Below are 12,532 nucleotides of genomic sequence, written 5' to 3' on the forward strand. Positions count from 1 at the left end.
AAAACCTGAATTGATAGGCCACTTTCAACTGCCAATTCTTCAAAAAATAACTAATGACAAAATCTCCTGGTCTCAGTCATCTTTTGGGAAGACCACCCTGATCTTAAACCTCATATCAAGTATATTAAGTGTCAAGTTATATGTTTGTCTTTGACTCAAAGAGAAATCCACTCTTTCTCAAAGTCTGTAGGTTCTGTAGGTCCTCTGGGGACAGGGACCATGACAATCATCCCCATGCCCAGCAACATCTACACACAATATACTCAAAATAGCTATGCAATCAATATTGGCTGAAGACCTTACAGAATGACTGAATGAGTGGACATCAGACTGAAAGTATCCAGGAATCCAGGAGCGCTCTTCTCTCTCTCTCTCTCTCTCTCTCTCTCTCTCTCTCTCTCTTAATAACGATAGAAACTCTGCAAGACTTAGTAAAGCATCATTCTGATGAAACTCAGGGATGCTATTTCCCTTCAGGGTAACAGCCCGTTATGATCTTATAGGACCTGAGTAATGGGCTTGGTTTTACAATACTAACATTTAAGAACCTATTCTTTCTGGGCGCTTTGTCTAAAACAAACAAACACACAAAAAAGCTAAACAAGAACTTAAGTATATAAACTGAAAGAGTAGTCTTGGAGTTCACATAGCCGGTATGTACCTGAGAGAGTAATAAAATCTGTTTTCTATGCACCTGTATTTTTATTTTAACAAGTATAGAAATGTTTATTCAGATAATCTTTTTGCACAAAAAACTCATAATTGTGGCCAGACGTAGTGGCTCACGCCTGTAATCCCAGCACTTTGGGAGGCTGAGGCGGGTGGATCACGAGGTCAGGCGATCAAGACCATCCAACAACATGGTGAAACCCCATCTCTACTAAAAATACAAAATAATAATTATTATTATTATTATTATTATTATTATCCGGGCATGGTGGCGGGCACCTGTAGTCCCAGCTATTCGGGAGGCTGAGGCCGGTGAATGGCGTGAACCCAGGAGGCAGAGCTCGCAGTGAGCTGAGATTGAGCCACTGCACCCCAGCCTGGGCGACAGAGCAAGATTCCATCTAAAAAAAACCAAAAAAACAAAACACACACACACACACACACACACACTCTTAATTGTACTCTTCAACCACAGCACAAGAAATTGTTAACAGAAATATTTTATTGTTTTGTAATTAAATGTATCCATGTTTTCTGGGTTTTGTATCATGCTTAAAAAGGCCTTTCCCCTACCAGGATTAGCTGAAAATTTTTTCTAGCATTTTTGTTGTTTCCCTATTTACCCTTAATCTTGCATCCACTTTGTATTTATTTTAATGTAAGGAGAAGGATAAGAATCCAATGTGATTTTTTCTTAGATAACTGTGCAAAAGCCCTACATTCTTAATTTAAAAAACTGTATTTTCTCACGGATACACAGTGACAGCTTTTCACATCCTGAATCCACATAGATTGCTTTGTCAGTTTCTGTGCAATTCTATTATCTGTTTGTTTATTTGTAGTTGCATGCCTTCATGTTTTAATTACAGTGGATTTATATTGTTAATATGCCTAATATCCTTCCATTATTCTTTTCCTTCAGATTGTTACGTTCTACTTTTTCAGTTATTTTTTAGATGAATATGAAAATCAGTTTATTTAGTTCTAAAACTCTCCCAGTAGTATTTATCCTAGGCTTATGATAAATTTATAGATTGATTGAGGGAAAATTGACCTCATGGGGATGAGTCTTCTATTCAAGAACAAGATACATCCTTTCAAGTTTTCGATTTTCCCTTTGCCTCTCAGTGATTTGAAGTTTTCTCCACATAGATTTTGCACAACTCTAAACTTCTTCCTAGACATTTACCATTTTTGTGGCCACTACATATTTTATTCTATTGTTTTTTAAAATACCAGGTAAATTTAATTAAAGCCATTTAGAAAGAACCCAGCAACTTTAAAAACAGAAATGTTTTGCGACCCACTCAACAGTGGGCATATGAAGTGAAGAGATGATGTCATTAGTAAGAAGTTTGACTGAGTGGGATAAAGGATCCTATGAATTCACGGGGCCACTGTCAGTTTGGGGAAGTTTTCCACATGGTACCAGAACTATTTGGAATCCAGAAGTTAACTTTTGTCTCACCAAAAATGGGAAGAAGAGGAGTAAACAAAGAGTCAGAAAAGAAGGGTGAAATCCTACACAAATAGATAAACTAACAATTTATCTTATAATAAGTAGCAGCTGGGGACATTTTCCAGGAAGAAATGCAGGAGATAAATTCTTCTTAAAATCCGCAGATGCATGAATCTGGGCAAGGGCATGATGCAGGCTTTCTACTGAAGTCTGAATGCTAAGAAATTGCAACTAAAATTTTTACAAAAACCTAATACTTCTCGTCTAGCTTGATGTAAAGAGGTGACCATTCCTGTGCAAATGTGTACCAGACACCTAGAAAGAAATCAGTAGAGAGCTAAAAACCTGAATGAAGACACCAACAAAATAAATGAGATTTAGATAGGGCTGTCTCACCCTACCATTCTTGTATGTTTCATGAAATCTATTAGAAGGAAGAGAAGTTGTAGTAAAAGTAATGCTGTCTGTTAATTGTGGTTTGTTACATGCATATAATGACTTTTCTTGAAAATAATTGACTTATTTTTACATAGCCATATTCCATAGTGTGGAATCCTCAATCCATTTTTCTGTTGTCTTTATAAAGTTCTATATTTTAAAAAAAATCCCCTTTGTCTACTGATACAGATGAATACCAACCGGTTTTAAGCTCAACTTGCAGTTGATTTGAGAACTATGGCTTCTACAGTAATTGGTTAAGTGGTAAACCACACCCATAAAACAGAATGTCTTTTCATAGAATACTGTTGTGCCAGGACATATTTCTCCCTAAATCTGCTAACTATTACACTTTCATCTTACGGAATCCTAGTACTACTAACCAGTACAATTGACTCTTGTATATTAGTATTCCATCTAGTCAACTTGCTGAATTCACCTATTATTTCCAAATAATTTATCCATAAAGGCATTTGTGTGTTCTATGTAGACAATAACAATGACAATTTTATACACTCTTTTCCAAACGTAATGCCTTTAATATGTTTTCTTGTGACATTGTGCAAGTTAGGATCTAAAATACAGTGTTGACTAGAATAGTGACAGGGAGCAAGTTTGTCTAACCTAATTTCAAAGGGAATGGTTTCCTTCCAACTTACTTTTAAACAAAACTTTAGAAAGATAACATTTACAATTTTCTGCATAGGCCATTTATTAGAAGAAATAATCAGTAGAAAATGAACAAACAGTGCAAATTTGTGTGTGTGCGTATACAAAATTTTAAAATGTAACATCTCCCTTTAAGTCCAAAGTATTATCCTGTGCCATGAGAAATAAGGTCACATTGTCCAAAAGTCCATAAGTCTGATATTGACAATTTTTCCTGAAATAACAGAAGTTATTCTCTTTTCCAGAAGGTTTTTAACAGTTGCATTGATTTCATTTGCCCTTTTAAATGTATAAGTACAATCATGAGCCTTTATTTCAAGGGCTAAAGGCTATGAGCCCCATCAAAGTCACCTAGGGGCCAAGCGAGGTGGCTCACACCTATAATCCTAGCACTTTGGGAGGCCGAGGCGGGTGGATCACCTGAGGTCAGGAGTTCAAGACCAGCCTGGCCAACATGGTGAAACCCTGTCTCTACTAAAAATGCAAAATATTAGCTGGTCGTGGTGGTACATGCCTGTAATCCCAGCTACTCAGGAGGCCGAGGTAGGAGAATCGCTTGAAACCAGGAGGTAGAGGCTGCAATGAGCCGAGATCGTGCCATTGCACTCCAGCCTGGGCAATAAGAGCAAAACTCCATCACAAACAAACAAACAAGCAAGCAAAAAACGATAACAAAAAAAGAAGTCACCTAGGGAATTTTTAAAAACTAGATTATAGGATCCCAACCACAAAACCATGGAACTGAAATCTCCAGGGTGGAATAAGTGTTTGGGGTAAACATTCAAGTTTGAGAATCACTGAGATCACTGGTTTCTGTTTCTTTATTAATTTAGACTCAGAATAGGAGGACTGACCTATGTTGCACTTTATAAATCTTAAATTTTAAGATTCCGTGGTTTAAAAACTATATTAAATAATTCACACTTATAGTAGAGTGCATAAATAACAACTAGGGCCAGAAACAGAACAACTTAGAAACATAGAAATTCCTGTGTTTGTGTATTTCCAAAGACAATTCTTGCCTCCCCGGAAGTAACCATTATTCTAACTCTTGTGAATATCATTTTCGGTTTCTTCTTTATTGTTCTACACCATGTATGATGATCCTTAAACATAGTTTATTTTTTAATTTTATATAAACTAGCCGTGCATGGACGTTAACATCTGCAATCCTGGCACTTTGAGAGACTGAGATGGGAGGATCCCTTGAGCCTGGGAAGTCAAGGCTGCAGTGACCTTTGATTATGTGACTGCATGCCAGCCTGGGCAACAGAGTGAGACTCTGTCAAAAAAAAAAAAAAAAATCTAGGGCGGGGGCAGTGGCTCACACCTATAATCCCAGCACTTTGGGAGGCGAAGGCAGGTGGATCATTTGAGGTCAGGAGTTAAAGACAGCCTGGCTGATACAGTGAAACCCTGTCTCTACTGAAAATACAAAAATTAGCCACTCATGGTGGTGCATGCCTGTAATCCCTGCTACTTGGGAGGTTAAGGCAGGAGAATTGCTGGAATCCAGGTGATGGAGGCTGCAGTGAGCCAAGTTGAATGCCACTGCACTCCAGTCTGGGCAACAGAGTGAGACTCCATTTCAAAAAAAAAAAAATTCTATAAACTGATTTATATTATATGATTTCTTTTGTCTTGCATCTTTTTTCAAATTATGCTTATAAGATTCATCCATATTGTTATTTAGCTGTAGCTCAGTCTTGTTCACTACTGTATAATATTCCATTTTCTGTATAACACATTTATTCACCCATTCTGCTTTTGATGAATATTTAATTTTTTTCACAAATTTTGGGTATTATAAGCAATATTGCAATTAGTTTTCTTATCCTTTATCTTGGGGCACATATGCATAAGTTTCTTTTGAATGCATATATACACTCATACACTGCCACATGCGTGCACACAATCCTCATTTGGCACAGTGCCGTGTTAAAACTTGTATATGTCAGAACTGTGTCCTCGCTTTGCAGATTCTGTGGTAACTTATCACTGTTACCTTAGTTGTCATAGAACTGTGCAAAATGAGGACACATTTCCAATATACAAAAGTTTCCGTTAACACAGGATTAGATAAAACAAGGTCTGCTTGGGCACATATATATACCTAGGAGTAGAATTGCTGGGTCGTAAGAATTTCTATTCTTGATTTAATTAAAGACTACCAAACAGTTTTCCAAAGTGGCTGTACTAATTTACTTTTCTGTCAGCAGTTTATCAAAGTGCCCATCCCTCCACATCCATATCCACACTTGGTATTTCCCTTATTACTACTGAAGGTGAGCACCTTGTCACATGTGGTAAAAGAAAAACCTTAGACAGGTTAAATGTAAATTAAATTTAAATGAAAGTTAACAAAACAAAGTTTAACTGAGCAAAAAAACGATCCTTAAATCTGGCTGCCCCCTGAACCAGGAGGCTAGGCTCAGAGAGACTCCAGTGCAGCCACATGGCAGAAGAAGATTTACGGATACAAAAAGGAAAGCGACATATAGAAAACAGAAGTGAGGTACAGAAACAGCCAGGTTGGTTACAGCTTGGCTTCTGCCTTATTTGAACACAGTTTGAACAGCTGGCCACCTTTGATTGGCAAAAACTCGGTGATTGGCACAAGAGTCTGACACCATTCTTTTAGACATCCAGTGAGATTACAGTTCATTATGTATGGCGAAACCGCTAGGCTGAACTTAAAATATATAAAGAGACAGCTTTACGCTAATTTTAACACATGTTTTTGTTGGCTGTATGTATTTTTTTAAAAAAGTGAAACATCAGCATAGGTATTTATCTGGTTTCCTATTGAGTTGAACATTATTCTATACTAAAAGAAATAAGGTAACATTATCTAAAAGTCTGTAAGTCTGATGTCAATATTTCAATATCAGACTTATGGAGTTTTGGACAGTGTTTTCTTTCCCTTATTTATTTATAGACATCCTTTATATATTCTGATATATATGCTGGTATGTTAAATATCTGTTTCTCAAGTGTATACTATTATTCGATGAACTGAAGTTCTCAATTTTATATGTTGTTAAATTTATCAATATTTTCTTTTGCACTTACTGCTTTTGTGACTGCTTAGGAAAAAACCCACCCTAAAGTCTGAAAGATTTTTACTTAAATAATTTCCTAAAAATTTAAGATTTTGCTTTTGGTATTTAGGCTCTTAATTCATCTGAAGTTGATTTTTGTTTACAGTAAACATTTTTGTTTATTGTTAAACATTTGCTCAAATAAATTTTACAAAAATTTTAAACATGATTCAAATAGAGAAATGAGGACTGACTGAATTTTGTGTGCTGCTTAGATGACAGTCAGCCTTTTGCTGATTTCTCAAGATCTTCTCTCTGTAACTAATCTTTACTAGGAAGGTCAAACGCCTTCCTCTAAAGATCCAGCCCTCCCACCAATTCAGCTAAGGGACTTTACTGTCTTCAGTTTATTCATTTGTAAAATCTGGATAATGTATGTACCTCAAAGGGATGTTGTGAGGACCAAACAAGATAACATGTGAATTACTTAGCTCTGTGCCTGACAAGCATTGCGTGCACAGTAAGTGTCACCGCTGCTGCATCCCACAAACACCAGAACGTCAGTGGCCCAGCGCTGACACTGGTTGATCCATCCAGAAAGGAATCCTTCCCAGTCTGACTTGAAATAACAGTAACAATAGCATCTCCGCCTGAGCCACATGAGAAGGGGGTGGGCCTCTGTGGTCATCAATGCCACAAAGCAAAGGGAAGAATTATTCTTCCATTGTCATGAAAATTACTGAAGCAATGTGGAGTAACACCACTGAGACAGTCTCAAAGAGGGCACCCATTCTGATTCAAAGATTGTGTGAGGGGTGTAAAATCTGAGAATCGGTTCTCTTGAATTCCTGGGATTCTATGCTGCATTGAATAATCTTTGCCCCATAAAGGTCATGGGAGAAGCCTCGGTCATCTTGATCTCCTACATCACTGTTAACAATCTTAACTCTCTGCCTCTTATTGCTAGAGTTTCCTTTGCACAATCCTATTAAATATGGCATTGTTACCCGAACCACAAGTAATTACACTTCCAGGAAGTTTTCTCACCCAGTTGGAAAAAACTGAATTGGTATCTAACGTCTGAAAACACTGATTGACTTCTCCTCTGTGAGACAATGCAGCCCACCTTCTTCGACAAATCATGAGAAAGATTAAGGGGTGGTGAGAGATGTCTGCCCTTCAACACTTAAGAAATTGTGTCTTACTGTGGCTGGTTTTTATCTTGTGTATGTATATGAGTAAGCTCAGCAAAGCCCTTCCTGCTGAAATTGTGGCTTGCGTTTTATCAGAAATCATTTGAGATCTCATGTATGAGGCCAGTCTTTGAAATTTTCATGCTGAAAATGTTTCCAATGAGGAACTGAAACTCCTCTGCATTCCCACATTTTATTTTATTTTATTTTATTTTATTTTATTTTATTTTATTTTATTTCAATTCAAGGGCTTGCATCCCTCTCATATAGGGATGCATTAGCTTGTATTTCTAGCTAGTGGTAAAGTTTTAACAATTGGCAGTATGCCCTCACCCCTGAACTCATGAGAGAGCTACAGTCCCCATCGACCTCCTGCCTCCACCTCCCTTGCCCAGGCAACTCTTTCACATCTTCTCATTGCCTTCTTTGGAATCAGGTTTCCAGGAATGGTTGGGCCAGATGGAGAAATCAACTGGGAACTTCATGCCTCATTGACAGGAGAGGAGAGGTGGGGAAATCCTCCCAACTGAAATGTTAACTCATTCCCTGTTGTGGTTACTTAGGACTGTCATCAGGAAAGTTTCAACTGCCTAGTGAGGAAGTGGGATGTTTTGGTTTTCATATTTGTGCAATATAATTCCAGAAGAAATAAACAGAGAAAGCTGGTGTGTGTGTGTGTGTGTGTGTGTGTGTGTGTGTGTGTGTTCAGCACAGAAACAATAGATCATCTGAAGTATATGGGTATGAAGTGAGAAAGTGAGCAAAGGAATGAAACATCACAGCCTGCTGATCACCTTGATCTTCAGCCTTTTCTATATTGCTTTTCTTCAATAGTCATTGTCCAATACTTAGAGCCCAGACTGAAGCCGGAAATCACACAGTGACATCGGAGGGGCGTAATGGAGTGTCGGGGGAGGATTCACCTGATGAATTTACGGGGAACAGTGTTTAGGTACATATGGAAAATTGCACTCGGTTGCCACCGTCAGTCTAGGAAATGAAGAGTTGCTCTGGACTGGGGTCTGACAGAACCCAGCCTTTCCGTTTGCCTTCAGATGGTATGTGTGCACACGTGCAGACAGCAACTTGAATTGGCCAGAAGTGAGAGGTGACAAAAGTCCTGCTGACTTCTATTTATTCAAAGTGGGAAGAAAAAGAGGTAGCTCTTGTTATGCAGGGAACTCCCTGAACTAAAATTATTTGTTCTCAGCCTTCTATGTGCCCTGGGACATGCAGCAGAGTGACGACCGGTCTAGACACCTCCAGACTGCAAGGCCACAGCACAGGCACACCCATAGTGAAATAATGAGCATGTGAACCTACGTGGGGAAGAGCATGAACCCACGTGGGGAAGAGCATAAACCCACGGGAATGCAGCGCTCTCCCTCCTGATGCCAAACCCTCCATCCCACCCCCTCCATCACATCTTCTCCTCTCCAGAATCTTAGCAATTACCCCATTTAAATAAAAATTTAGATTTTGACCACGTCTTTTCTTCATCTTCTTCAGAAAATTCAACAAAGGCTAACAAAAAAAAGGGGGTGTGGTGTGAATTTTTGTAAATTCTGTTGTCTAGAGACCCTGACTACTCTGGAGTTTGATCCTTGGACCAGCAACTTGAATGCTATCCAGGAGCTTGTTACAATGCGGCTTTTCAGACTCCACCCCTACCTACTCAATTAGAATCTGCACTTTAGCACGTTTCCAGGTGATTCCTATGCACTGTATCATTGGAGAAGCAGTGGTCTAGTAGCTTCTTTCACTAAATCTTTATCACAATGGCTAACAACTAGCAAACCTAAGTTCCAATTACTTTTTGTTCTCATCTTTTAATCTCAGAGGTCCTAACTAATGGTTGGCAGTGTAGCCATATAAAGAACAGTAAAAGAGGCTGGCCTGTAATCCCAGCACTTTGGGAGGCCGAGGTGGGTGGATAACTTGAGGTCAAGAGTTCCAGACCAGCCTGGCCAACATGGTGAAACTCCGTCTCTACTAAAAATACAAAACTTAGCTGGGCGTGGTGGCACACGCCTGTTATCCCAGCCACTCTGGAGGCTGAGGCAGGAGAATCGCTTGAACCCAGGAGGCAGAGGTTGCAGTAAGCCAAGATTGTGCCACTGCACTCCAGCCTGGGCAGCAGAGTGAGACTCCGTCTCAAAAAAAAAAAAAAAAGGGTGAAAGAGAAGTTAGGCATCTCTTAGTTCCTGGCTATTCTAAGTGTGGTCCTCAGACAGCAGCATCAACATCACCTGGGAGCTTGTTGAAAGGTAGGATCTGAGATCCCACCCTAAATCTACTGAATCCGAATCTGCATTTTAACAACATTCTTCCCCAGGTGATGTGGGCGCACATTAAAGCGTGCAAGTGCTGGTCTAGAACACAATGAGGTCATATATCCTATTTAATTTTACTAAGATTGCTTTTTTTTTTTCATTTGTATACATCCTTTCCTGGAAAGTTAGATCTAGCAAGATGCAGTAAGGACAGTTACATAATTTCAACTTATTTTTCCTGCTTATTTAGTCCATCTCTCATAGTTGGTGAGAAGAAAGGAGTGATGAAAGTATTGACTAATTACACAGATGGTTGCTGCTACTCTGTTTGCTGTGGGTGGATGGAATTGTCATCCTAAACAAGGTCATCATACCAGTGTTCTGGCAGGGCCTGAGAGAGAAGCTAAAGATTTATTCTTTTCACCAAAATATCAAAAAAAAATTTAAATAAAGCAACAGATCATCTCTGCTATTTACTCTCTGACTTAGGAAAGTCTACAGAAATCACAAATGATATATAATCTACATAGTAATCAAGCTTAAATTTTACTGCTTTTATTTCACAAAATCTCTCCAAGTGTCTTGGTTTTACGTTTGTTAATATGCTGTTATGAACTCATAATGATCACATGTGTGAACTTTGTATGCATGACAGTCAGATATGTTCCTGTTTTTGGTGGGGAATGTTTTTGTGGTATCTAATAGCATGTGTAATAACTCTGTTTCTAATGCTCTGTGGTTACCGGTAAGCCACGTGGGCACTTCAAACTACACTAATTTCCCATTGATACCTAACGTCTCAAAATGTGAGAAACAGAGTTCCTGATGTCCCCTTTCATGGTCAGCCTTACAGAGTAGAGCAGGGAAATTCTCTGTCTCACCAAAGTTAATTTTAAACCTAAAACAGATTCGTACATGTCCCGGCAACTCTCAGGGCTGGTAATCCTTGGAATCTCTATTCTAGGAAAAGGAACTATGGGAAGTTCACCTACAGAGACAGAGGAGGAATTGATCTTCCTCAGGCTTGTACTCTTAAGGGGAGTGAGGAAAGCATATATCTGAGAAGCAATGACTCTCCAAAACCCAGGAGCCAAGAAGAGGGAGAAAGGGGCCTGCCCTGGATTTCTGCACAGGCACAGCAGGTATTCTGGTGGTCAGGGGTCAATAGTAAACTCTCTAGAAGCAGGAGAAGTCAACACAAGGGCCCAGATTGGAAAACTGTGTGAAAACTGTTGGTTAGTCCTCCAAGCACTTCCTGAAACAACAAGGCAAAACTTTGAAATGGGACTAACAAATCTGCATTGGGCAAACCACAGAAAACTGAATTAGGAATTAATGGGAAAGTATTTGCAAACAAAAGCTAATGAGATCTAGGAAAACTCTGGTTGAGATCAATTCAGTGGGACCTGTCCTCTCAGCACACAGGCCAGCAACAGTGCGCTCTAGGTGAAGGAGGCATAGAGCTCCCCTCAGCTCTGCAGTGTCTTCACAATAGCACGAGTGAATGTTTTGCCTTCCTGGTAAATCAGGAGTAGAGTCAACATTTATCATCGCTGTTCACACCAGGAAACCAGAACCAAGATGTCAAGTAATTTACACCGCACAGACCACCCTCCATCTTTCGGGTTTGCTTATCTTAGGAACTCATTTCAGGTGAAATACATTCAGCTAACAAGACCTTTTGCTTGATTACATAAAGGCTGTTATGCATTTTTATTTTATTTCATTTTGAGTCACTGTTAAAAAGGAGACATTAAGTGTCATTCTCTTTTGACTTAAGAGGATGAAAAATATTCATGGAAATTATAATTGGGAGAAAAAAATCAAGAAGTTTAGTCAAAAGTAGAGAAGAGTTTTTTTTGTTTTTTTTGTTTTTTTGGTTTTCTTTTAGTCTGAATTTCCCATCTTCAGATATCTAGTTTCTTAAACTATCCATATACATTATGAGGAAATGGAAATGTAGTGTGCCTTCATGGAAATTTGATCATTTCGCAAAGCGTTAATTGGGAAGTTTGGCAAAGCTACATCAACACCTCTCAAACTGAGAGTGTAGTGCTTGATTCTTTATGACAATCTTCCTATAAAGGGGAAACTCCCATTTTCTAATCTTTCTCCAGGGGCAATAGTCTAAGCTCTTGGCCTAATTGAATCTAAATACGCCCCCAGGAAGTAGGAGCCAAATCAACCTCTACCTGAGCACTGAAGAATTTCCAAGTAAAATATTTGTATTAAATGAGTCTTTTGAAGACCTGTCTAGACTCCAAAGAGCTGCAGATTTCTTGGAATCCAGGGAGTCTTGAGGACTGGCCTATACCAGTGCCACCGTATTTCATAAAAGCAGTGTGATAGAATTTTAAAGTGGTCTTTTGCAAATTGAAGTAATGAGAGAACAGGTCAGGGAGGGCAGGGATACAGGCATAAGAAAAAGGTCCTGGGGTTTTTCTTTTTTCCAAAAATAATTTTGTTTATTATTGCAAAGAAACAACAACAACAAAAACCCCTGGAAACGTCTTCATTATCTTCCAGTAGGGGAATTTTTAATGTGACAGTATACCTTTGATGGTGGTTAAGAATGTAGGCTGTGGAGTCGGACCGACTCTGGCAAGACCCATCTCTGAGGCTTAGTTTTCTCATCAGCAAAGCATGGAGGTAATCCTGATACCAGCCTCATAATGTTGTTGTAAAGACACAATAATGACTGCAAAGTATTATTGATTGTTATTGTAAAGTATTATTATGACTATGCATAGCTCAGAGTAGTCACTTGATAAATGTTAGCAATTATTGTAA

The sequence above is a fragment of the Macaca thibetana genome, chromosome 3, assembly GCF_024542745.1.
Source record: "Macaca thibetana thibetana isolate TM-01 chromosome 3, ASM2454274v1, whole genome shotgun sequence".
Taxonomy (NCBI): Eukaryota; Metazoa; Chordata; class Mammalia; order Primates; family Cercopithecidae; genus Macaca; species Macaca thibetana.